Source organism: Bombus affinis, chromosome 4, assembly GCF_024516045.1.
Source record: "Bombus affinis isolate iyBomAffi1 chromosome 4, iyBomAffi1.2, whole genome shotgun sequence".
Classification (NCBI taxonomy): Eukaryota; Metazoa; Arthropoda; class Insecta; order Hymenoptera; family Apidae; genus Bombus; species Bombus affinis.
The window spans coordinates 12498133-12525760 of NC_066347.1; the positions used below are offsets into that span (position 1 = coordinate 12498133).

Here is a 27628-nt window from a genome sequence, read left to right on the forward strand (position 1 = left end):
GGATCGATCGGAAGGTTGATAAACATCGCGATACGATACGACTATGTACGTATGTACCTACTTACGCGGTTCTTTTTCGTCTTAGCGAGGACGTAGGTACGCGGCGTATTTACCACGCGGCGTAAACTTAGTTGTACGTTCCGTGGAACGACGTTAATCTATTTACCAGCTGACATACCCTTCTTTTCCCCACCTTCCAAAAACTCTGGTTTCAACCGTCTTTATCAAGCTCGTATTTCATCAGGGGCGTCCGATTATGAGCGAACAAGAAATTAACTTTTTCGCTAATTAACTCCCCAGAGTCACTAACGAACCACAATCAAAGTCAAGTATTGTCTCTTCCTTCCTTTTCGTTATCCCGACAACAGGCGCTCTTCTTTTCTCGACGCAGAAAATCCAGACGGAAAGGAAGAGCGACGAATTTTTCGAAAAACACCGACTCCTATCGCCTTTCGATTCGTTACACGTATGGGTTACGCGTGTATAACTTACGCTTGGATTTTTCCAACGACGAATAGCACTCGGTAATTCGAACGTTTCGAATTCGAGCAGGCTGAGATCTGTCGGCTGTGAATATTCGAATGTTTCGCGGAACCGTCTGCCTCATAAATATAAATCGACTTTTTCTAATTAACCGCAACGTAACGCGTAAAAAATGCAAAACGAAAATTGTATAAAATCGGTCTAGCCGTAGCAAATGAAAGGATTTATACGCGTAACAAAAGAATCATCTTCGTTAACTCTGATTTAGCAAGATTTAGTAGGATATTGCCTAGTTTCCTACCCTATTAAGGATCGCCACAGTTTTGCATCTGTTACGTATCGTCGTGCGGAGGGAACGAGAAAATCGTATGGAGAAAACCGATGCAAAATATTGTACGTACGTACGTACGTACGTATGTATGTATGTATGTATGTATATTGGTTTCGATAGCTGGCTGCATCTTTTTGGTTTTCCCTTCGAACGAACAACTAGGGTTAGATTTGGGTTAGGTTCGCTAGAATCGTAACACGAAACGTGCAAGAATCGAGAGGCAATCGATAGCGAGCACCCACATTGACAGCGTCTACCCTTCTTTCATGCATATGCTGATGTCACCCATATATTTGCCAGGACATCGACGCCAGTGGTTAGACCATCGGTCGGTCGGTCGATCGAACCGATCGATTGCAGAGAAAAACGTTCGAGTACTTGATCTTTTTATCGATCGATTTGGACAGCGTTCCGTTTTACGGCTTCGGCAAAAGTTACACGGTGAACGGGCTGTGGCGGAACGCGAAAACACAGGACCGGCTTTTCATACAGCGATTCGGAAGCGAATCAAAGAGCGGTGCGGCACGTTCGAACGTGGACACGGAGTTCTTCTTTTCTGGCAGTACGCTAAGCGATAAACGCCGACGCTGACTCGAGTGGCAGTAAAAAAGGCAGAGATGTCACGAGAAGGAACAATAGGCCACGAAGAGATGCATTGTCGTGGTTGACTTCCAGAAGTCTGTCGCAAAGGAAAGGCTCGCCGCGAGGGAACAGCCAGCTCGTATGAATGCAGCTTTTAATTACGTTCTGAATAGACCAGTCTCGCGTATACGCCTTTATACGAGTCACGATGAACGAGAGTTTGCGATACGGCACACACCCGTAATAATGCGACTCCGCCGCGCCGGTGAACGCAAAAAAAGTTGCGTCTCCGAGCGAGACAAGCCGGTAGCCACTACTACCCCGTAGTCCGTAGCCGGTGGTCGTACGCTCGTTGCTCCTATCTATAGCGCGAATATGCCCGACTCTATTGCCTTCTGTCTCCTCTCCCCTCTTCGTCTTCCACCTTTTCGTGGCGTCGAACGCTCCGTTTTTCTATCCGCCTTTCGACTTTCCCCTTTCGATCGTCAACATTGTGCGCGTCCGCGTAAATCCAATAATTACATTATTACGTCGGGTATTAAACAATCGTATTTCCCTTCTGCTTCCTGCGATGTTTTCTGCCATGACGCGAACATCTTTTCTCAGTTCGGAGACAGGGATAACTCAAAGCGAGTTTCCACTTTCTACCGATTTATCGTACCGCGAAATTTTACGATTGTCGTTTACGACGATCGTTTTGAGCAGTCGAAGTTGACGAAAATTCCGCAAGGCTTTTGTCCCAAGTTACGCCGTAACACCGAGCTCTCGTCCGTTCGTCCGCTTCAATGGTCACGTACATCGTATCCGTTCCACCTTATTTTCTTTCGCGGCAGAAAAGAGAAACTGGCTGCAAAACCGACGAAACGAAGGGCGGAGCTCGATGATTGGCAGTCGCAACCGTAGATGCGGCTAAATGCTCGCGTTGACCTCGCGAGTCGAGGATGACGCGGAGATTGAACGATCGAGATGAAAATCCGGGGCAAAGCGGCAACGATGCGGCGCTGCACAGCAACCAAGTTGGTTGCGTCGCGTCGCGATGTTGATCACGGGTCGGATTGAACGAGAATCGGAGTGTCCTAGAACGGCAATTGAACGCGTTTAGCAATAACGTTTCGTGTCGTCTCTTTATATAACCGTGTCATCGATGGGACTCGCTCGTCTCTCGATTTACGAGACTCGCGTCCGCGACCGTACCGCTCCTGCGACCAGAGTAAAAAAAGGCGGTGGAAGAGAGATGGGGGCAGAGCGCGAGAGAACGAAGATCGAAGAAACGCGAAGAGAAGGTTTACGAGGCGACCGAGAGCGGCCGACCAGGAAAGTATGGAGGACAACGTTGCGTCGAGATCCGAGCTAATGTTTCATTAAGACGAGCAGCTGCGCCGTCGTCGCTTAACTTATTAAACGACACGCTCTTCTGGAAGGCTGGAAGCACCGGCTATGGAAAGCATCGCGCGCCCCAGCTACAATGCCGTTACAGACCACCAAAGGTCTTTCGCATCGCGGTAACGCTCGCGATGCCGATGCCAGACTATACTCGTTGCATCGGTACGCGGCTATCTCGCTATTTAAACGCGTTTTCAAACGAACAGATCGCGAACGACACGCCCGCCAAGCAAATTCGTCCGTTGCGCTTTAACGAGATTACTCTCGTCCCGAGGAAACGCCAGTATTTTTCGCGATCTTCCTCGATCGTTCGACCACCACCGATTCAGCTTCGTTTTGGTCACGGAGCAACGCTCGTAGAAAGCGGAAAATCCTTCTACGATTCCCGGAAGCATCTCGATTATTGGCACGCCCTCCTTTACTTTCTTTTAGAGCAGCGCGGCGCTACTAAAAGGCCGACAATTTCGCGCAACAATTTTCACGCATTGTTCGTTGCCTCGAACGAACTTAAAGGCGTCAATCGCCGGCACGTATCGACGCCGAGTCGTAAAAGCCTGCAGATTTTTTTGGAGCAGGGTAAAAGTGAAACATCGTCAACGTCCCGTATCGTAACGCGTATATGGATGTGCCGCGAACAGCTAGGTAAAACGGTAACTTGGTAACGCGGTAACGCAGGCCCACCTGACTTTCGTAAGCGGATCACGCTCCCTGCTGAGTGCTTTACGGCATCGCTTTTTTCCTGCGCCCACTCCTCCTCCTCTTTCTCCGACTGCTCCGACTCATTCCCTCGACCTCATCCTGCGACTCTTCCACCGCACCGCAACTACCGACGCACGCTAGGTATACCTTGCTGCCTTTCGCTTTTTCCTCGCAAAATACCCTCCGTTTTTTTCCTCCCGTACCATCCGGCCGTCGGCGTACGTTCGACCTAACGACTAAATCACCGTGACACGATCCAAAGCTAGCTCGAAAGTCAAAATCACTTCCAAGCAGAGGTCAGAGACCAGGGACCGACCGATACGCGAACGAATGTCTTTCGGAGAGAAGGAGGAGCGTAAGGGTAAGGGTAAGAAAAAAACGACGGTGATTGCGAAGAGTAGCGTATAATAAAGCGTGGTAGCGCGTGGCCGCGCCACTTGCTTATGCGCCGTGTGTCGTCCGACTCCGAAGTCTGTCCCCTGCGAACAAAACCGCCGATATCCACCTACCCTCCTACCTACTCTCTGCTCTCGTCATCCAGCGAGAGCTGTCGCGTAACAACTCGATTCCATATTCCCGCGGCGGTTGTCGCCCCGAAGAAGAATTGAATGAAATAAAATAAAGCTGCGGATTCTCCGTGTTTTATGGCGAGGATCGCTCCTTCCACGAACCGTCGTTCCGCTATCTGCTGGACCGTGTGTGTGCGAGCACACGCACGCGTTCATCTATCCGTTTACAGCTTATCCCATCGGCGTTCCCATAATGCGTGTTTTTCTATATCGTTGTGCAAACGATACTATCGACTTCGAGGTATCCTCCTACCGTGCTATTCTCACGATCCGAATTTTGTTCGCGCGGCGACAAAGTCGCCCAAGACACGCAAAGGCATTGTTGCGCCGAAAGGAACGATTAAACGGTTCGTTGCAACGAGGCGTGACCCGCACAAAGTGAGACGTTTGCCGGCTTTTGAAAGTGAAGCGTGGGGTCAATGCGACCGCGTGCCGTCCGAAACCGAAGATTTTTCTACCGATTTCCAGACGTTTTATGTGCCTCGAATTTTCATTGTCGCCAGTAGCGGAACATTGGCTGTCCGGCCGATTGTTCCGCTATATTTGGCAGACGTTCGAAGCTCGTTACGTCGATACTCGCCCACTTTGCCGGTCGAACGTACACGCCCACGAAACAATTATGCCGATCCACACCACACCACGCTTATATCCAGCTGCTGTCTGTTTCCTTCTCCTTTTTCCATCTTTCCCTGTCGTTCAAAAACGGTCCCTTTTTCCGTCCGTCCATCGCATTTAACACACTTTATCGCAAATTGCTCGACCACAGCTCGTGCCGATTTAGAACGTCTTCGTGAAACGGTCATTCGCTCTTTCTTACGGTCGTTTTATGCCATCGGTAGGGACGGTCACACCTATCGTTCACCGTTTAAAAGCGAGTCTGTTCGTTGATTCGCTTTCGATCTGTGTACGATTCGTCTCTTCTTTTCATCGAGATCGAACGATCGAGCGTGTTTCGGTGGCGCGGAAAGTACGATCTCTGGCTTGCCGTAACGTCGAAACGGACAGAATCGTAGGACAGGATTTCCGTTTCGAGGTCGATAGTCGTCGACGATCGTACAAAACCAAACAGCCGTGAGAACGCGTTTACTTCCGCAAGAAACGAAAATGTTGGCGGCCAGTGCGGATCGAGACGAATCGGAGCGACGAAAACGCGAGCGCGAACACGGGCGACACTTGGAGCTGCTAAGGCGAGGCAAGGCTGACGACCCGAGGGGTGAACGCGAGGAATCCTTGGGGAATTTAGCGAGAGCGTTAGATCGGACGGCAGTCGCGCGGATAGGGACAGCAGCGGACAAAAGGACAGATATAGATAAGTAGTAGGCGAAAGGAGAGCAACGGAAACGCGTCGTTTTTGGAGGAGAGAGGAAGGTAGGCAGGGTACGCAGGCATAGCGGTAGGCGCGTACGTATACACGGGACGACGATGGCGTGTGCGATGTGCGCCACAGGAAATGTCAAGATCACGAGGAACCAACTCGGGCTACGACGGCAATATCGCATCTGTCCGATCGCATCTAGCCGACGCGCGCGTTCACCCCTCGCGCGTTGCGTTACACTCTACACCACGTCGTCTATATATGTATCTACCTATTTCTCGCTCCCGATTACTCTCCACCTAACCCATTCCGAATCTCTCCTCTGCTCTCTCTCTCTCTCTCTCTCTCTTTCTATGTTTCTCTCTCCCCTTCTTCTAGATTAACTACGTATGGTCGCGCGTGCTTTTGCCCGTTTAACGTCCAATCCAACTTCCGAGGAGCGATCGTTTATCGCGTCATAGAAAGAACGATAGTTCTTAGATAGTTGACGCGTAAAGTTTCTTCGAATCGATCTGCTCTATGCGACAGCATCTCGAGCGTGTAAATCGACGTTGTTTGGATAATTAAAATTATCGCGGACGATAAGGGAAAACGTAAGAATGAAGATTCTCGGGCAGCGACAAAAAAATTATCGCCTAAAATAGAAGAAGGAAAGGGGAAACTTGACGGACTATCGATTAGCTGTCGTTTTATCTGGGAAAAGTAAAAGAAGAACAGGCTCTAGGGAACGGGCAAAGTTGAGATGGATCCGAACCGTGGCAGGTTACACGAGAATACTCCTAAAATTGTCTTCGATTCCGTTGGTTTCGTACATAGTTCGAAAACGGTTTATCGCTACAAGCTCGTGAAAGCTTGCTCGTACGTAGTGTATACACCCACGTGGCCGAACGGCACGTTGTCGAAAGCGACGAACGATAACATGCCCAATTCGTAACGTAGCTCTATAAACCTTAATTCGGAAGAGAAAGGATTCGTCGGCTCGTTGTCCCGTCGTTCGAAAACAGTCGATCGTTTTTGGGTCGATCCCGCATGCGCCACTATTTAATTAAACGAAATATCGTCATCGTGAGTGGAGGTTTATCGACCTCGTGAGAAGAATTCAACTGGAACGAACGCGTTAAACACCCAGATCGTGCGGTGCCGGTTGCTCCTGTCGCATCGTTTTCTTACCAGCATATCCATAGCGCATCGCGCGTGCCATATTCGTCTGCTTTTCTCTCGACCCTTCTCGAATAGCCACGGCTGTTCGAGATTTCCGCAAAAGAAATACGATTCGTTGCTGGTTTACGCCCATATTTTCACTCTTCGTTACAAAATATTTAAATACCCGCACATCGAAACGTCCGATTTCTACCATCGATGCGCGAACGTAGTATCGTTAAGAGCGAGAAGTTTAGAATCTCGCGTCGCTCTTTGTGTCTCGTATGGTATGGAAGAGAGATAGTAAAAAGAGAAAGAACGGGAGATCTCGATTCGAGTCGCGACGAGGACTCGCATTCTAGAACGGTCGGTCAATAGGACCGGGATACGAATCGTCTCGAGACGAAAGGAACAGTTTGGGTGGTCCTCAATTGGACGGGACCGTTTGCATGTTAGCAAGCAGTCGGCTTAAGCCCGTTGTCCGTTAATTTGCCTTTGAATTGAGGCAATCGTTTAATAACGCAAGCGTTTACGTTCGAACATGCAGACCGTTGTTACTCGTTGAAAAATAACGCGACGAAACGACCGTGCGATCACGCGTCGCCGATCGGTTAACACGGTAAAATAGTTCTCGACCGGTCTTCCATGTATCGCCAGGATGTACCGATTTTCGTCCATTTACATCCGAGCGCGGTTTGCATCGTTTAGCAGCATCGTCACGCATCGGCGAGCAGAGTCGTCGTCGTAGAACGATTCCTAATCTTGAAATTCCTGTATACGTCGCCAGATAACAACTGGATAGCCGCGGATTTTGGATTGAAACGGGACTCTGCTCGTTCGAAGCAAAGGGAGAGGTTGACTATTTGGAGAAACAGCGGCTACCAGCCACTCGACTAACGAGATAATTAAGAGTACCGTAGGAGTAGGAGAACCCGGACTTGGGTTTTTGTTGGTCGCGTGCTGGTGTCGACTCGTGTCGGACGAGATCTCGCTCATCTTTTTCCTTTCTCTCTCGATATTTTTTCTCTCGCGTTCTCTTTCTCCTCCAGCGCTTGTCCATCGTTTGTCGGAATCGTCGTAATCGGCGAATACCGTTCCACGTGGAAAAATCAAAATTCTCAGTAGAAATTTTAACGGAAACTTTTATCGTATTCTCGTGTAAATGGATACAGCGGAAAACGGATCATCGTTTGGCAAAGACGAGAAAGTCGGATCAAGATCTACGTGGTACGAACGAAATCAACTTTGACGACGCCGCGAAGAAATCTCTCGACGATACGAACGACGTATCCTTTCGCGTCAAATAGGTACACTCCTTTTAATATTTTCTTCTCCTGTATTTCCTGACTTCGCTTTGTTCCACTTCCTTTACTCCGTTTTAGCATCTTTTCAAATCGGTCTTTTCATCTCTTTGCTATCGGCCACGTATTAATACGAAAGCCAAAGAGGGGCGGAGGGGGAACAAAAAAAAAGAGAAAGAAAGAGAGAGAGCTTGATTCAATGCCCCGTCCTTCTCCCTCTGATCTTTCGCGATCCTCTTTGCGGGTAGGTCCCGACTGCTTTGTCTCGAGACACGCGGAAAACTTTAGCCGGAGAAAGAGCTCGGTTTCTTGCCGTGCCTACGTTCCTAGACAATGCACGAACTTCTGTAATTAAAGTTATGTTCCCGTGTCGACGTAAAGTTACGCCAACTTCTACTTGGTTGCTCCGCTGTTCCCCTTTGAGAAGCAACGCGTCCGAGGACCGGTTGTCACTTATAAACTGTCAAGTTCGTTTCAAATCTTATCTGAGCCGGTGGAAACAGTTTTACGAAGAAATCGTGCTCGCCGTTTCCGCGCGAGTATCGCGTCGATGTTCCGATAGAAAGCTCAAATTATCCCGACAAATTTCATTCTCGCCATTCTGCTCCGATTCCGAGAGAAATGGAAAATGAAAAATAAGGAACGAAGAGAATGCAATCGTTCGCATCTTCGCTCGCCATTTTATCTATGTACACACAGTTTGCTGGAACCATTATCTCCTTTCTTCGAAGATCGAAGGATCGGCGAGCAGGCGTTCCGAGGTCAATGATAATAAGCATCGTTTGGAAAAGCCGACGCGTGGTTCGTCCGAAGCAGAGAGTCGTTGGAACTGAAAAAAGAAAAGAAACCCTAGCAGCTACGTGGTATATGTATGTACGTACATATGTAACCAAGTACGAGTATATAGCTGTACGAGAAAGAGGGAAGGAGAGAGAGGCAGAGGAAAGCGAGAAAGCAAAAAAGGAAGGCGAGAGAGCAAAGCGCGGAGATGGTCCGGGTATTTGCGAGATAGCGACGCCGTGTGAGATAAGGGTGCTCGGCTCGGAGTCCCGAAGGAAACGTCTTTTGCCTTTTCGCGAACATTCGCCGAAAACGAGCAAACCCGTCTGTCGGAGAATATGATTTCTTCTGTACATTCGGAATGGCAATTGCGTCGCTTATACTCCGCTCTCTCTATCCGCTGTTTTAATAGATTATTATCGCGCGGCTTTCCACGTAACCGCTAACACCGTTTACCTCTATGGTTTTTCTCGCTCAACGCCATTTTCGTAGCTTTTCTTTGCTCCTTCGGAGTCATTCTCGCAACCTCCGTTCCGCTTTTCAGTTTCTCCTTACTTCTTCTATGCGAAGTTACCTACGTGTATCTACGTGCACGCGTTCGGGTGACGCGATGCCTCGCGAGGATATCATCGATCGTAAAAGTTTATTCGTTCTCGAAGCTTGCACGTCGTTTCGGGAATAATTTCGCAGAGAAATGAAATATATATGTATATATATATATACATGCATCGAAGGAAAGGAATAACGAGATTGTGACCAAGAGAGCGGAAGAACGAGAGTGAGAAAGGGGGAAGAAGGAAAGGTGAAAGAAGGCGAAGAAAAGGTTGGGGTTGGCGCGGCAAGGCGGAGCGTGGAGGTGGCGAAGGCGGGGCGAGCCAAGTTTCAGAGGCGTGATGTATCGACGGAATTTCAAAGTACATAAAAAGATAGGGTACACAGTAGGTACTGCCGTTGCCGAGAAATTGCACTCCGGGTACGCGAGCTTCGGTGTCGTCGCGTGTCCTAGCTCCTCGAGCTCTCTCCCAGCTGTTCGTTTTCATTCCGGATTTCAAACGGTTCGTCGTCGTTGTCGTCGTTGCTCGAACGATTTTTGTCGTCGACGGTCTCTCGTTTAGAAAGGAACGCGGCTCTTTTCACCGTGAAAAAGCAGGTTGCACGCGTCGCGATCCAATTTTCGATCGAGATCGATCCGTATCGAGTCAAAACCGGAGGAGTGCTGCTCGGACAGGAAGAACAGAGATAAGAACGCGATGCATAATCCATCGGGAGGGATGAGAGATCGAAAGCGTCGGTGGTGGAGGAAGTGGCGGAGGGTGCGATGGTTCGAAGCAAGTGGCAAGGAGGGCAGGAGAAGCTAGGACGCGGGAAAGGAGGCAGTGGGCAAGAGGGTGGCCGGCGGAACAAGGGAGAACGAGGTAGGAGAACGGAGAAGGAAAGAGAGCGAGGAAGGGAACGAGAACCGCGATCCATCAAGAAGACAGAAGGGTTTGGGGTGATGTATCCGAGGATAGGTTGACCTCTGCGCCGGACACTATAAAATCACTCTTAAACATTCCTTCCTAAAACGATCGCGAGCTTTGAACGAAACGCTCGTCTCGGCGATCGATTTCCAACTTTCGAGTTTCGCGGAATCTCGATCGCGTTTCGATTCGGTTTCGTTTCGCGAATCATTCGCATCGCGCGAACATCTCGGCGTATCGGCGTGATTCCGTCGAAACGTGGAGAAGTCTGGTGGAAGAGAATCGCGATGACGAGACGCGAGCCCCCCGAACAGAAGTAAATGCTGGATCTCGTATGCGACGAACGCAACGAAATATCGGATGACGTTTCGCTGTATAGTTGGCGTTTCATTGTAAAGCACCGTTGCTACCAGCCAGCCTCCCGGCGAAATGTCACGAAACGTCGGAAATTGGAAAGCTTATTCATATTTTTTCGATAGACGATAATGCGGTCTGCCGCGACGGATCGGGCACTTTCATTCCGCATACGTAATGCGAGAACCGAGCGAGGGATGGGAAAACCAGCCGCTCACCGATGGATACGAGCTCCTCGACGCGCAACCCCAACCAAGGTACCAGTTTCCAGCGCATCCCGACGATTCCACGACTCCACCACGGCCACAGCTTCCCCCGCCCTTTTTCTCGCTCGCGAGCAAAGACCAACGTGCGTAGATACACCTACAAACTCCGTGAGTACGCCAACTGCATCGCCGATCTCGTCGCGTCGATCGAAAATGAAACCGAACGAGAATCACGGTCTACCGGTAGCCTCCGGACCATTTGTCGTTTATTTCACCCTCGGCGATCGAGCCTCTTCGGCAACGGAAAGCTTAAACGAGACTCGTACCGGACGACGCAGCGCGTCGCGGACCAAAACGAAGTCTCGTCGTCCGGTCTCGCGGAACGAGTAATTATCGCGTTCTTTTCGAGCGTAACCAACGGTAAGATGACTGAATTTCGATGGCGCAGACTGTTGGTGATTGGGTCGCGCAGTTTGGCCGATGCGGAAAAAGGGTCGAGGGGAGGGAGACCGAACGCAAATGCAAATGCAACGCAAACGCGATCACATACCCGCCGAGAACCAGCATTGGAAATTAGACACACGTTTCATTTCCTGAAGCGACTGCGATTTCCGCAATAGCTTCAAATATTGGAAATATCTTGCGCTGTTCAATTTACCGCGAGATCAGCGATTCGAACGTGTTTTATAATGAAATTGAAAAAATCGGTTCGTCGACGTTTCTATCAGCGACTCGCGTGAAACTCGATTCGACCCGGCACGACCCGGTTCGATTCTCCTAGAGAGGAAAGCTATCGGCGAACGACCGACCAGTTCGACTATCGCCAACTATCGCCAACCACATCCAAATACGATGATATTACGATGCTGTAACGATAACGTTCTAAATCGTATGAATGCAGACACGGTCGACAAAGATCGCGATCTGTGAACGTAAAAGCACGCGTGGATTCGTGCTCGATCCGCGAGAACGCGTTTATGGTTTCGCCGAAGGATTGCCGTCTGGATGATCGAATAAAAAAATCGCAGGTCGATGGGAAAAGGTCAGAGGTGGGGATGAGATGTCAAATTCAGACACTCGGCTAAAAGAGGCGGTCGATTGGGTAGAGGGGCGCGCGCGAGAAGGGTCGAGTCGCGGAAAGTAGAGGAATCGACGGTGCACTTTATCGATGCCATAAAGACTAATATAATCCCGAGAAGGAAAAAGAGCGAGCGAAACGCGATAGACCAAACGACGGCGGGTGTCGACACGCACACGGTATCGAGGGAACGCGCACCAACGCACCACGGCAGGCTGTTTTTTACACGAAGTGGCTTTTTGCGGACGACAGGGCATTTAAGGGAATTGCTCCCTAGCGCCTTAGCTCGGTCGCAACGCTTCTCGCCTCGCCCTACTCCGTCCTGCTTCTCTGTGCCACGCCACTCCAGAAAAACTACTCGTCCTCGTTGTCGGTGGCGTCGTACTTTCACGTTTAGCGCAATAGCTAAACAAGTACCTTCGTTCAGCGATCTTTCTCTCGATGCCGGATTGCACCGATCGTCTCCCGAACAGCAAAACCTCGTTTTCTTGACGCGTGCGATTGGAAAAATAAGATTATTCGCGGAATTAACACCACCGACGGACGAACCAACGACCGTGTCCCAAATCTTCTGGTTCTTCTCGAAAGGCATCGCATCGGTCATGACGTTCCTATTCAGTTTCGCTCTCGTACCCGATATCGCGCTCCATTGCAACTCCTTTGTCGTTCTTCTCCGACTTTGAGGCGTTTTCTCTTTTCGTTCCTTCTTCTTTATTCTTGCGGCGTTGTTCTCGTTCCGTCTATGGATAGACAGCGCGATTGCAACGACAGGCGCAACCGCAACCTCAACCGCCATCGCTACCGCAACGACGTTCGTTTTTGCCAGTAATTTTCACCCTCGTTTCGCCCTGTTTCTCCCTCTCGAGTTTCATCGTCTCTCCAACTACATCCACTTCCACGTTCGCGACAATGACGACGGCGACAACGACGACGTCGACGAAAGAAAGTGGCGATGGTTCGTGTGTCTCTCGCGCATCGCAGGAACCAGCCCTTATCGCAAATGACTGCTTCCGCCGAGTACGGAGCCATTTGGAAGGCGTAACGGCGTGACGTTTTGGTTCTCGCGGCGATCGCAACCCAAGTGCCTAATCCAGACGGTAACGACCCGACACTGCCGGTAAGCAACACCTTGGACAAAGACGAGGAGCGTTTTTCCTTTGAAAACGCGTCAAGGAGCGTTATCCTCGATAACGCGGCGTCGATAGGTCACGGCGTATGCCTACGTTTACCAGCACCTTGCCTATTACGGTGCGTCCATGCCAGCCGAGCGAACGCTCGCTCTTCTCCCACTCTGGTAAAGTTTGATAAAATGAAAGTGCAAACGAGCGTTTGTTCGCCGTTCGATTATGCATTCGCGGCCAACGAAAGTGTCGCTTAAACGAAACGACGAGTAAAACCACGGAGATATAAAAAACGAAGCTGCCGTTCGAACATAGCAAATACGTCGAATTCTTGTTTACACCTTGATTTTTTAATTTTACTACGGTGGAGGATCGGTAGGGTTTTTGCTCGTTTTGCGACAAAGAAGGCCAGAAACTTTCCCCTTCTCGTTTCCAAATCCAATAGCTATTCGATGGCGTAGAACGAGTGCTCTTCGACAAGATTCTCGTTACTCGTCGATCTCGATTCGACGTCTTATCATCGAGTTTAGAGAGTTGGCGAGTATAACGAGTGGCGTAGGATCTTCGTCACGCGTTACGCGATCGATCATACTCGAGACTGCATTACTCCGATTCGCAGATATACGATAGGTTACGACTACAACGCGATCTAAAGTCGTCGATTCGTAAGCGACGCGACGCTTCGAATAAGTTGACAGCGCGGCGATCACGCGTTAACAAAATCATAAATCAAGGAGCGATCGGATTCGATTGGCGATAGTTGGCCGCGCGACTAGCTGTTCGCGTGAATGGCAAGCGTAGTTTTAATTGAAACAGATAGAGCGATCAGCGAGTAGCGGTTAAACGCCTGGTGGGACGAGTAGCGTGCGCGACCCTTCGACGAAAGGGCGCTTGCTGGACGTCGAGCGTGGGGGATGTCTCGAGCGCGGTATACCCTTTCGTGGGATTATTCGGTGGGTAATGTATGGCAAACATAAATCACGGAATACGGGACGACCGGACGGCCGTACCTACGTGAAACTCACTGTCGACGATGATCCGCTCGACGCGCGGTTCGGTTAAACTAATTGCCGAACACTCTGTTCGCCACGCCACCGATTCGTTCTCTCGACCGCTGGTCCTCCTTTTTCCTCTCTTTCTCTTTCTCTTCCTTTTTCTCTCTTAACTTTGGCCCCTACCGACGATCGACCAACGATACGAGATCGCACTTGGCTCTCGTCGAACGCGTACGACTGCAGAACGTTCGAGTTTAAAGAACGTCGGTCGACCGTTCGATAAGAAGCAAGAGTATTTCAAAGAAAAGGAAGGCGTGATAGCACGTGGCAGTCGGTAGTCGAGGGTGTAATTCTAATTACGCGGAGTATCCCGTTGCAGATTTACGAGGTCAGCCATACACGTGTACGAATCACTCGTGCACCCTTTCCACGTAGCCCTGTGACTTTTCTCCCGTGCTTCGCCACTCCATTTACATATGAATTAAACTATTACGCCCCATACGGCAACCGCGTTAAACCGCTTCGCTACCGGCTCTCTTCCGCTGCTCCTGCCAACCTGTTCTCCGCTCCGGACTGCAGCCCGGACTGCCTATTGCCCACCACTTGCTTCCCATTACCCGTTACCCGTTACCCATTACCTATTACTCGCGCGCGATCTATCACCGCCAAATTCGTTTTGTTTCGCGCTTCTTCCGTTTTTACACCGCTTGGTCTACGATTCGACCCTATCCACCCTTTCTCTCACTCTCTCTCTCTCTTTTTTATTTTCTATCTCTCGCCGCAGAAAAGGCCAAAACAGCCACCCTTTATTTTCTACTCGAACCGTGACTCGCCGAATCACCCCTTTCGCTTTATCCTTGATAAGTATAAACCGGTCCGTTAATGGAAACCACTTGAATATTTCATCTTCTTCTGCCGTGATGAGCCGAGCCCGCGTACAGGCTGTCCAATCCAGTACGGCTTCCTAAGCGGCTGAAAATTCGCTAAATGTACCTGCTGAAAGAGAGAGCGCGAAGAGAACGAGAAGAGAAGCTTACCTCGGATAAGAATTACGTCTTCTCGCTGACTGAATCACGAGGAACCGCGAACGGAGGAGAGCGAGTACGATTTTATCGTTAGATAAGATAAGATGTATCGCTTGTAGATAAGAGTGGATGTTTAAGCCGTGGTGATTTCGTAATTTGGTCGAGGTTAATTATCAACTCGATTGGGGAACGCCGTGCCCGTCGGTGAAACACAGAAGGGATGAAAAATGAGAGAACGAAGGAAGAGAAAAGGGAGAGCGACAGGGCTGGCGTGTTTTTTCGCGGGTGCTACGATCAATTGGAAGAAACGAAAAGCTCGCGTTGATTCGTGGAACAACGGTCGCGATACCGAACAAAACGAGAGATACCGAAACGACCGCGCCGATGACCTCGCCTGTTCTACGGGTTAAAATCGATAGCTCGTACGGTCGAGCCCAAGTTCGGTACAAAACACTCGTGTTCTGTTTAATATTGCAGGATGCGAGCTAATGCGCACCGGTCTCGTTAATGCCAACCCTTGCCTCGCTTCTACCACAGACTCGACTTTGTTGTCACGATAAAATCATCCGCTTTCCGCGTTTTCCACTCGCCGACTCGTAACGACGCTCGCGTAAAATCGTAAGTCGATGTTTCGAGCGCATTCTTTTCGTGCGTTACGCGCAACCTTGTTTCTCGAATAATCGGAAAATAGAGGAAAGCCGAAGAAAGAAAAAGAAAGAGAGCGAGACTGGCCACGTTTGGACGTGTGCGTGCCGTGTTAAAACGCAGTTATCCGTTCGTTAATTCCGACGATCAGAACGTTGCTAGCCAGAATGTCGGGGTTTGGCGACCCCTTTTGACGGCAGTGTCGGTAACCACTCCATGCGGTAGCGTACTAATTGCAGCCACGGATGCCGGTTACTGCTCTTCGGGGTTAATCCTCAGCGGCGTAAGAACGAGAAACGGAGATGTGGAAGCGACGCGTAAACGCCTACTTTTCCACGATCGCTACGCCTTTGCGGTCAAAGAGTTGCGGTAAACTCGTCCGAGGAAACGCTTACGAACCAGCCGTTAGCGCGGTTACAAGATTCTTGGTAATTACGTGTGATTAATGCCACCAATTAAAGAAACGCGGTAGAAACGTTTGTACCGTGTGTCACGAGTTCTTTTTCCATCCACCTTTACTTACTCGCCCGATTCTCGTCTTGGTTCGTTAATTACTCGTTTTCTTCCTTCCTTCCTTCCTTCCTTCCTTCCTCCCTTCTTTCCTTCTTCTGGTTCGTTTCGTTTCATAAAAGTAGAAAATCTTGCTAACTTACTCGTCGCATTCTCGTTTAATCGCCAAGCGATCGTACAACGTACGTTTGTATCAAATTTTTGACGCGTCATTCGCTAAGAATTTGTCACGACCGATAGGATGGGAAACACTTGTTGGTTGACTCGCTGCAACAATCCGAACATAATACGATACTTTCTAAAGCAATTCCGTCGGTTCCCGAGAGAATTTTCCTTCGGATTCGAGTTTCGTTCCGTCCCTGAGAATTTATGCGCGTTTTCGAGGGAGACGAGAACGCGGAAGAGTAGGGGAGCGACCGCACGCGAGTCAACCTATCGCTTACCCGTTATTTATTTCCCAAAATTTGAAAATTATACCGCATTTAATTCACCATCCTTCCCTCCTTCGCCTCCCTTCTTAGTGCCCGTTTACTACCTCCGTGTTTTATTCATGTCGCAATAAATAAGGAACAAAAGAGTAGTTTGTGAAAAACGCGAGCGCGAATCTGCGATTTTTCCTCTCCCGTTCTTTCGTTCTCCCATAAGCTCCGTACCGAGCGCCACTCGATACTCAGCCTCGCGACTTACGCGCTATAATATTCTTCGTTATTCGCGTTTCTTCTAATTTCGTGCCGCTATTGCGCCCATTCTTTACCGAGGTTAGCTTCGCCTTCGATTTTCTCAGATCTGCGGAAATCAGCCTGAACGATCGATGTTGTTACAACATCCTAACGTGTCGCAAATATGCGGTTCGACGCGTGCTTCCGTCAAATCGAAAAGTGTTTCAAAGTCAGGACGCTCGGTGAGACGGAAGCTAAGGAAAAACCGAGACGATCGACGGATTTCGCGTGGCGTTTCGAGTGTCTAAAGCATTACGTAGAACGAATACCGCGAATGGAAACGCGACCGTTCGATGCAAGATAGCGTCGTGTAGGAAAAGAAGACGCGGGAAGCGCGGGAGGTGGTAGGGAGCCAGAGCCAGGGATTATTAATTTTTGGAGAGTACGGTCTTTCGCAGCGGAACGAGGACGCGATGCGACGGTGGAATAGTGGATCGAAAGGGGGTAGAAGATAGAAGGAACGGGCCTTGGCAGATGGCACCCGAGGGGATATCCTTGTCCAGGATATCAAGGGTTACCCATCACCATCGCGCGGGGACGGCAAACGCGCGCAAGTAAAGGGTAACTGATTCTAATCGCGCGCCCTCCGCGCTGTAACCTACTACGTTACTATGATGAATGGGCGAAGCGCCTCGTGACTACCGAATGCTCGGTCAATGTGGCCCGAGATATTAAAATCCGCGTGATCGATCTACGTCGTACGTCGTACGTAAGTATGTACGTCGTATGTACGTGGTACGTACCGCGATACACGTATCAGCCGCAAGTACTTTAAATCCGATTCTTCGCTTTACGTTCGTGTTCCGCTATACGCGTAAATACACGCGTCAGCGAAAATCGACATCTAAATAGACGGAGCTATCGATACTGGACGAATCGTAGACAAAGAGGGAAGAAGGCTGGGTGAAATTTTCTGGAATCGTCGCTGCGTCAACACCAATCTCCGCTCGTGGAACGTTTCACCGACCAACGCAAAGTTTCGACGATAATTACCGCCGACGTGATAATGCGCCACCGCTACTTTCGTTGGTATCGTGTACCTATTGCCCTACGGCAGAATCGGGAAAACCGATGAAAAAATTAACCCGGGTCGAGAAAAACGAGCCGGTTATAGGTATATAGCGTCTACCAAACGCAGAATCAGATAGGGAATTGCGAACCATTTTAATACGACGCCTCGTAATTCATGCGACGGGAGGACCGCGCATTTTTATTGGTACGCGCCGATCGAGATAACGATCTAAATTGAATCGGATACGAGTACGTTCTGGCGTAGCGTTTTCATAAACACGGTGCGCAACACGAAGCCCAGCCAACGGCCAGCCAATATTTTTACGTCGTTCTCCACTGACCACTGCCAGAATCAACTTCGAAAAGTCCCGATATCAGCGCGTCAACGCGTTTCCGACAAGTCACCGAACGATCGGTGGGACTTTGAAACTTGGAGGGGACTCGTTCGCGTTCACCAACACCGATACTCTCGAAATTCTACGTTCGATCTTCTCTCGATGACGTATACCCGCTCGTTTGCGATCGACGATCATCGACTACGAATATACGCGAGGTTTCTTAAACCGACAACCGGAAAGATAACTGTCGGATACCATCTGCTAACGACGCGTTCGCTACCGATCGCAACCAAGAGCGGATCTCCGAAAGAGAGGAACCAACCGCGGTCGACCGAAACGATCTCTTTCCCTTCTTCCTTCTCCGAACGCGACAGACAATTCTACTTGGGATAAAATCGGTCGAAATCCTCCAAGGGCCACCATCGACGCGGCCCGAGAGAAGGGGAGATGATTCAGAGATATCGCTCGACATAAAACCCTTAAGGTTCAAATTTGCATGTTACAACCTACGTACCCCACCTTACGGATTTTCCCCCGCGGTAGACTTTCGACTTGGACCGCTTCGACACTCCTGCCACTGTCCGCCTTCGTCACATCCCCGAGCTTAGTCTTATCCCTGCTATTTTGAATGTAAGATACGCTCGCCTATCTTTTTTCTTCCTACCTTCCGTCCTTCCTTTCTACCTTCCTTTCTTTCTTCCTCTCTACCTTCCAACCTTCCTTCCTTCCGACCTCCGTCTCTTCCTCCTTTCTTTTCTCCTTCTTCTCTTCCGTTTGTTCCCTCGTCTTCTCTCCATATTCCTCGTTCCTTTTATTCTCTTTCTCTTCCTCCGCGTCGGCTTACCGTTTCGTCGCCGTTTCAACAGCGTCATTTTTAAGCTTCTTCGCATCGACGATTCGTCGACGGATTTCCTTGGTTAATCGTCGCGTTCCCGAGTGAATTTCTCCGATACCCGACACCGCTATATAAACTTCGATTGGAACAAATTCGTTCGTTTCGAATTTTTGTAATTTCGTAAACGAGTATGATAAGGCGCTATACTACGAACGATAAGGAGAAGAAAAACGATAAGGAAGAAAAGGAAAAGAACGAAAGAGAATAGATATCGTTTTAATCGGGATGAGATATAGGTCGTTCCCGTAATCTACGAGTATACGAGTGCGTTGAAGTTGGCTCGCCGTAGATCCAACGGCGCACCAAACGATAACTATTTGTCGAAGGGCACCCCTTTCGTTTGCACAGACTGTGCGAAATCGTGAGTCGGAGCACGGTCGAAGGCGGTGGCGAACGGTTACGATTAGGTTGTTGCGCATATTCAGATACCGCGCCGCAACGATCTTCGCAACGAGCACCGATCCCAAGTGCCGTGTGCGTACACGGACCGTGGTAACGTAAATTAAAGGACGTCGCGTAGTTGCCTCCACGGCCAAACAAACTTGTCGGATCTCCCTTGTTTACCTACATCTCGTCAAATTGAACCGTGCTGCCTCTCTTTCGACTACTCGGTCTACCTTCGTGTCTCTATCTGCGTCGTCTCCGTCTTCGTCTCTGTATTTCCGTCGTCGGTCGTCGCACAAACGCACCGCGATACGTCTTCCGTATTTTCTACCTCCCTTTCCTTTACCCCAAACGTACCGTACTCCGTTCGGAGTCGTCACCGTCGCAGCGCAAGGATCGTTATCGCGCGTGCCAAACCGATCGCTTCTTTCGAATCAAACGCAATTTCATCCGCCTTTTCTCTTTTCTGTCGCTGTACTCACTTTTCTGTGCCGTACGAACAACTACGGGCTCGACACCCTACGCTCTTTAGAGAACGGCTAAACTAGAAATGCAAGAAAGAGAGCGGAAGCAGGAAGGAAAAAAGACGCGCGTATATTCTTTCGCAGGCTATCGATTCCAGCACGGTGGAACGACTCTCGGGAATGACGAACGACCGTGCGTGCCACTCGAGGACAAAAGTTTCGTATTCCCGCGGTATTCGTCGGCCGTTATTTATTTCGACAGCGTATTATTGTTGTTTATTATCTAAAGTTCGGTACATTTAACTCGCCATCGTTTCACCGGCGGGAACAACACGGGAGGAAGGATTTCCAAGTAGAAGAATCTTTCTGCCGCGCCGTACCGACCGAGAAGTTGCAGCAAGGGATAAAATAAAGTTCGATGCTCCTCTTTCGCACGTTCTTCCGTATTTTCCTTGAAAACTGACAACGCGGTATCCTAGTTACGGCACGCGTATCGCGACGCTCCAACGTCCGCCTGTATTACGCGAGCGGCCAGCGACTCGAGTGCGCCGAAAGATATTTCAACAGGAAATCCGATAAGCGATCGACCGATGCTCGATTATTCGAGATACGGCGAAACGAAGCACAAAACCCGATTCGGTTTGTATCCGTGCGGTAACGTTCATCGTCGGGTTGTCAACCGAAACGTGTGACCGAAACGATCGCGTAGCGATCCATCGCCGGTCGTACAGACCGATAATTATCGCCAGACGCAGATGTTCGTTGGAAAATCGGAACGCGTTCACACGCCACCGTTCGGACACGACTACCGGCTACGCGTAAATCGTGCTGCGCCACCTGTTAGCGCGACAGTCACCATCTGCATCGACGGCGCAGCGATTCCATCGCAAATCGTTCTTAACTCGTTACCTTCGACTCGGACCAAGGACCAAATTTTCAAAGAAAGATCCGAACAACCAACTGAGATACCGGACTGGACGAGAATTGAAATCGAATCACGCGAATTACGCTAATGAAGCGAACGTATCGTAATAGCATCGTGCATGACGCGACGCGACGCGACGCGATGCGATGCGACGGTGGTCCTAGCAAGGCTCATGTAGGATCGTACGGCCGACCGACCAACAACCGTACAATCAGAGGAGGAAGGGGGCGAACAGTGAGATTTACCCTAGAGCCCCGGGCAACCGCAACCCCCGAGCGATTTCGATTATCGATAGCACTCGTTTTAAAACACCCTGTGTGTCGATTCGTCGGGCTCTCCGCGCTGGCCCTCGTCCCCTTCCATCCAACGAAACCCTCCCTATTCTTTTTATTCCCTCCTCGTTGACGGACGCAACGCGACGCGACGCGATTGTCACATCGGAGAATCGTAGTCCCCCCCAGATGCCATTCTAGATCCGTTCGATCGGCTTGGCGATTCGCGGTTTCCGATTCTCGGTTACTCGTTCGTAAACACCTGCAGCTACACCCTGTACTCGTAAGCCCACCAACCGACGCATCTCTCTTTCTCTGACTCTCTCTTCGTTTCGTTAGTCGGCCTGTCTACCTATTATTGGCGTTTCTACCATCCATTCGTCGCATTCTTCGCATTCGCGTTCTCTTACATACAGACGTATATGCACGTGTACGTATACTACTTTTATCAAAGTCGGAAAATATCATTCACCTTTTTCTAATACGGACAAAAGATGAATTCTCTATAAAGTTTTGTTTCTTTTCTCCTCTCTTCGTTTTCGTTGCTTATTCGACAGAACGATTCGAAGGACCGGATTCTAAGCTTTTCTAAGCTGAGATCGTAGAGATCGCGATACTCTAGCCTCGCGAAACTACCGAAACCGACGTTTGCTGGGTATCGTTCCATTAGAGGCTGGGTCGACAATAGACCCTTAGCAGACGATAAGGCGAGCGACTTTCGACAGGGTGCCGAAGCGTTCGCGTCTCGTTCCATCTCGTCTTTTCCCGTTTAGTCTCGTTTGCTCTCGGGGGAACGATCGCTCATCTCGAAATACCGTTTGTTCACAGTGCGCCCGATGCGGTCGTACCATCCACCCGCTCAACCGAGACCCTCCTCCATCCCCGACACCTAATCTTCGCCATTCCGTGTCAACTATCTTACATCGATCATCCGACCGATACTATTAAATTTTTCCTGCCGTAAAAGTTGAACAGTCTCGTTTGCCGCGGTATGTTTCTCGTTGTACTTTGTGATTCCATTTTAAGCAGAGAATGGTAACGCGAGGACGATCTTTACCCTGTCGAGAGTGTCCGCCAAGGAAAGCAACCGAACAGCCTTTTATGAAAATGACCACTTAAGGAAAGAAAAAGCGAAACGAAATAAAAACTAATGTATGCGAATGGTGGTGGATGGGATATCGGCCCGATTTACATAGTCCGCGCGAACCGACGCGGCCCGACTCGATTTGCCGCGGGACGAACAACGGGGAACACCGCTGTTTAAGAATATATCGATGCGCCGTTACGTAGACTAACATAAAATTGCTTTTACCTCCTATTAACAATTCATATTTCTTGCGCGAAAATCGTCCGCGATAAAAAGTTAGCGACAGGGAGATTTTTCTTCTCGTGATATTTCATGTTGAAGAAACGACGAAATAGGGAAGCAACGGGCAAGGGAAAGGGGAAAAGAGAGCGTCAAAGACACCGAAGTTGCTTCGAAGAAGGGGAAAATTTTTGGAAAATTTCCCTTTCGTAAATTTGATAGCCAGGTTTCGAGCGAATGAAAGAATTCGTCGGCAAAAGCACGATAAAACTCGTCGATCCAACGCCCCCGTCGCTGCTCGATGATTCGTCGTTAGGCTCTCGACTATTGCCTCCAAAAATCTGTTCGATATAGAAATCGACCCTTCCCGGAGAAGCATTGTATGCGGATCTAATTACTTCCGGTCGGTCGTCCGCGCCGCTCGATACACGCATATCCGGGATATTACGAGTCGTAGCTCGAATCTGCGCGAGAACGCTCTAAACTCTAAACCACTGGTCGACAGCTGCTGGCTGACAAATATTTTTCGATTTTATTCGCTAAATCGTCGAACTTGGCGCAACGACGACATTCAACTTCCATAAAAGTCGTTCCATTTCGCCGACACATTCCTTACATGGTTGTTTCGTATAACGTTTGAAATCGCCACTCGTTTCGAGGCTCGTCAAATTGGACGATCGGTAAAAGCTCGACGAAACGAGATTCGAGATGGGTGGTTCGACGATGAAACGTTCGACGATGGGAGAAGAACGGTGCTAAAGTAATGCTCGTGAGTAAAGCAGTAGTACCGAGTTAGGAATGCTTTGAACTTGCCGCAGCTTTGTCGCGAATCTCTTACGCCCTACGTTCCACGTTCGACACACCAACGCGCCGCTCCTGCGTCAGCTACCGTTTAATATTTCCAAAGTGCTTCCACCGTAGTAACAGTAAATCCACTGATTTACGGATTACGTGCTATCGAACGTGACTACGTTTTTTGATCGACGGAATCGACTTGCTCGATTATACTTACGAGTATGTAATTACATCGATCGTAATCGGTCGATTAGTTTCTGTCCTCCTCTCTTCTTTTCCCGTTTCTCTCGTTTTTTTTTACAATTTTACGAGCAAAAGTAGAGATTGCGATTAAAACCCCGAGATAAAAAAAACCGGGGGAAAAAAAAAAGAGAAGGAGGAAGAACGAAGACGACATAGAGGGTAGTAATGTCGTTGAAGAATCCCTGCGTTGCTTTGACGCTCGTCACTCTTCGGGATTACGGTTAAGACCAAGGTGGTGGTCGTTCAACTTTCTATCTCTCGTCACTTTCTAAGCGCAGTCGTCTGTAAAAAACGCGAAGCTCGCTTTTTATTCAGTCAAAGCCAAAGTAGAACGCGCTCGCGCACCGCATGCTTTGATCTTTGAGAACGTCTTTTCGAATCTATTAAGTACTTTTTCCGAATCGAACGACTAAATAAGAGAAATCCGCTATATACGGATATATAATATACGTTGTGCATATACGTACGAACAAACGATTATTTCAATTACAGCGAGATAAATTTCACTCCGATTTGTACGTACTAAAACAATATTACAACGACGAAAATAGCTTTCGTTCGGAATCGTTACTCGTTTACCGTGAAAGAGACTCGACCCGGTTCTCGTATTCCTGACGCGTTTCTAGATATAGCAACCAACAATGTTCTTTTATGTTCGTGAAGCGAGATAAGCGGTCATTTTTCACGGATATATAAATGCAGGTTATTAATACGTTCGTATTACGGGGCACATAGAGGAGGTAATTAGCTGACGGTTCATCAGTCACTCCGGCACGTACATAACAGCCATATCCCTGACGCATCGTTGCCGTTCCGAAGCAAAAAAGTGTTGATCCTTCCCGAGCGCAACAACGACCTGCAGGATACCGGACGCATTAAGAAGCTAATGAAACGTCGGATCGTACCTCCGGAGAACCTTCTGGACGCGACGTTCTCTATCGATTCTTAATCGCCTTGTACGCAGATAAATCCTTCCAATTCATCCTCCTCTGCTCGATTTACCTTCCTACCAATGGAAGTGACAAGTTATTTCAACGAGATGCGACAAAGTATCTGGTACGGAGAAAAATAAAAACGCTGGAAAGCAGACGATTCGTTCCGTTCGGAAGTCGAGCAACTCGATTCGCCAAGGCTCGATGATACGAAAGTACGGTGAACGCGATAAACATCAGATGATAGGCATTGTACGCTCGCGTTCTTTTATTCTTTCGATCGAAGATCATCGGTAGTTAAATACCGAGAATGACAAAGATAAAACGACAAGTCGATTCGCCGGTCCTCGCTTCGCCCTTTCGTATCATTTTTCTTTCTTTTTCAATTGTTTCTTATAAAAATGTAAAAGGTGCGCGTAATTTGAATGGCCGCGGAATATCGGAAATAGATCGAATCGTATTTTAAGTAGCGAAGAAAAGAGAAAGAAGCGATCCGACGAGGGAATTTCGGCCGATTCGATCGGTTCTATCGAAGGGAGCGCGTTGTCTCGCGCGTGCGACCGTAGAAAGGTGAGCTTCCACCTTTCAACTTCATGGGGGTGGTTTCTCGGTGATAAAGTGCAAGGAGAATCGCGCACGAGGTCACCCCGACAGCGTCCCCATTGGCAGCCCAGTTTCAAGCTAGAATCGTGATTGGTCGAAGGTCGTGGGTCGCCTCACCTACCCTCTATCCAACGTGACCTCCCACGCGAACTCGCGAGATAACTACCACCCTTCCACCTTTTCCGGGTTTCGCTCGCCGTTCGCAGCATCTATATCCCTACCCTACTCGTCCTTTACCAGTTCCATACCACGCACACCGTTCTTCCTACCATACTCGCCTCTACGGTGGCCGTAGTCGTAGTCATAACCGCTCTCCTATACGGTTTTCTTTGGAATTTCCTTTGAAAGTTCCTTGCTCGATAACTCGTCGTCTCATGACCGTGATCGTAACCAGTACCAGTACTACGGATTCTTTATCTTGATTACCAGCTCGACGAACGTTCGCACAATGCAAATACACGGTTAATTATTCTTAGCTATGAACGATTCGTCTGAAAAAACCGTTTACGAGACGCATTTATGATCAGTTGACCGTTCAGAAGCGTACTCGACCGATTTTATTTCCACGTGGACGGGACGAACGAATTACGAGTTTTAAAAGAAAATCTTTAAAGCTGTTTTGCAATTCGAAGGCTAATCGTCGCGCTGACTGTTCGTGTTAACAGCGTAAGCAGGCTGTATGCGAGATACCATTTGCTGTTATTATTTGGAAAAGTGCTATTCGCGCATCTGTAACGTATGTAATTACTCTAACGCAATTACGAGCATGCCGCTACAGTCTGCTTCTTGTCTTGGGAAAATGGATTACTTTCCAACTGATTCCATTAACGCGATCCCGATACATCGCCTGACGATCGAACGGTCTATCGATTGTTTTCACGTTTAGCCTTAAACACCGAAATGAATCGTACAAAGGTCGCGCAAATTCTGATCGACTCGCACCGGTTGAACCCTAAATACATGTTTCCTTTCCATCGATATTTATCGACTTCACCGTCGCCAATCTTTATTTTGCATCTTTATTTATTTTCGATTGTGTCGACCATCAACTTGTATCTCCTCTGAAATATTCCGCGAAATGCAATGCAATAACGACAAGACGATAATAAAATGGAATTAACGCGGAATGTATGTACATCTACTTAACTGCGGATCCATAGCCAACTCGGTTATCGCGATAACATAGAAGGAAACGATGAGACATATCGTGTAATAACTAGATACGAACGAACTCTATTTACTTTAATCAAATGAAACGGTGTTCGCGTGCAGTATTTTTACGCAGAAGTTACCATTACGATAAGAATCAAGGTCGCTGTATTTTTCTCAGACACATCGCGACATGCGATCGAATTTTTGGAATCGCGATCTTTACAGAATTAAACTTCTTATAGAGACACGAACAATACGTTTACTTGCATACGCTTATACATACATACGTATGTATGTAATACCTTTACACATTAATAGCGCTAATCGAATCTAGCGATGATCGATAACACGACGGTATATTCTTGCAAAATGTTCTGATGTAATCATCTACCATCAAATATATATATGTATGTATGTATGTATGTATATTTATTGTTAGATAGATACTTGTGCCCGCGCGCGTACGAAAATGACCAACCATATGTAAACAGACAAAAGATCGGACGACCATTGGTACGATTGCTTCAACAGAGAGCGGCAACTTCTGGCTGATGGAGAAGCTTCGCTTTTCGTGGCTTAGGAGAAGCACTATTCGCGCGTCCATTTCGTCGCCATTCAGCACTATGTCGACATCGACGTGACGTTGGCGCCGATTCTCAAGGGAAACGCATCGACGTCGATTATGTTTGCCCCAAAGACCAAACCGAATACGTACACCGAAATCTTCCAACCGACCGAATCAAATCTACCGCTTCGCCTCGTCCGACCGAATATCTCTGTTTACATTCCCGACTGCCACTCTAATTAATTATCAAACCGTCCCCAATAATGCACCACCCGATGCTTCTTCAAACGCGCTACTTTCTCCCAGTCGCAGTCCCCCCTCTCTCCTCCCTCACCCCTTTTTAATCGGAAATCTTCTTTCAAACGGTTGCGTCGATAATCGTTACTTCGTTATTCTCTCCACATCACTGGAACCTTCCTACGGACGATAAGAGTCAAGTATATATCCATTTAGAAGATATCGGCATAAAATCGTACGTACATACTTTATATCGAATTCACAAGAAAATTATCTTCGCGAAACGTTTGAAAGTAAAATTCGATGAAATTAGGAAGATCGTTTAATGGATTACACTGTGTATAAATTGGTAAAATTAAAATAGAGTAGCGACGCGTATCTGTAAGTACGTACGTGTTGCATATTTCGACAAAAGAGGAAACTCAAATACGAGAGTAACTCGAAAACAGACTGTACGTTTCAAGTACCACTCGGGTAACGTAGAAGGCTAATAGAAGAAGTCATGCAGTGTCATTGTTAGCAGACAATATCACAGATGGTTAAGTTTCTCCTCGCTAATACTTCTGATTCATTGAAACCGTTGAAAAGCAGCGCTCCATATACCTTTCATCTTGCATCTTTACATTCCATTTTGACGATACTTTGGCCAACATATTCATTTTTTCGATTTATAAGTATTATTTTTATTTGCTTTTGCCTGCCAAAATCGATTAACGCTACAATACAATTTCGACGAGCGTACATGAATTTCATTTATTCGATACGATATAAAACAAGAAAGAGCATAAAATAGTCAATATCATTGGAAAT

At 48.4% G+C, this 27628-nt stretch overlaps 1 long non-coding RNA gene across 1 annotated transcript; it reads left to right on the forward strand.

Moving 5' to 3' along the window:
- LOC126915189 (uncharacterized) lies at window positions 1-27608 on the forward strand. The gene is made up of 2 exons (XR_007710066.1): window positions 1-45; window positions 26508-27608. It is a non-coding gene; the product is annotated as an uncharacterized LOC126915189 (long non-coding RNA).
- The last annotated feature ends 20 nt before the right edge of the window (window positions 27609-27628 follow it).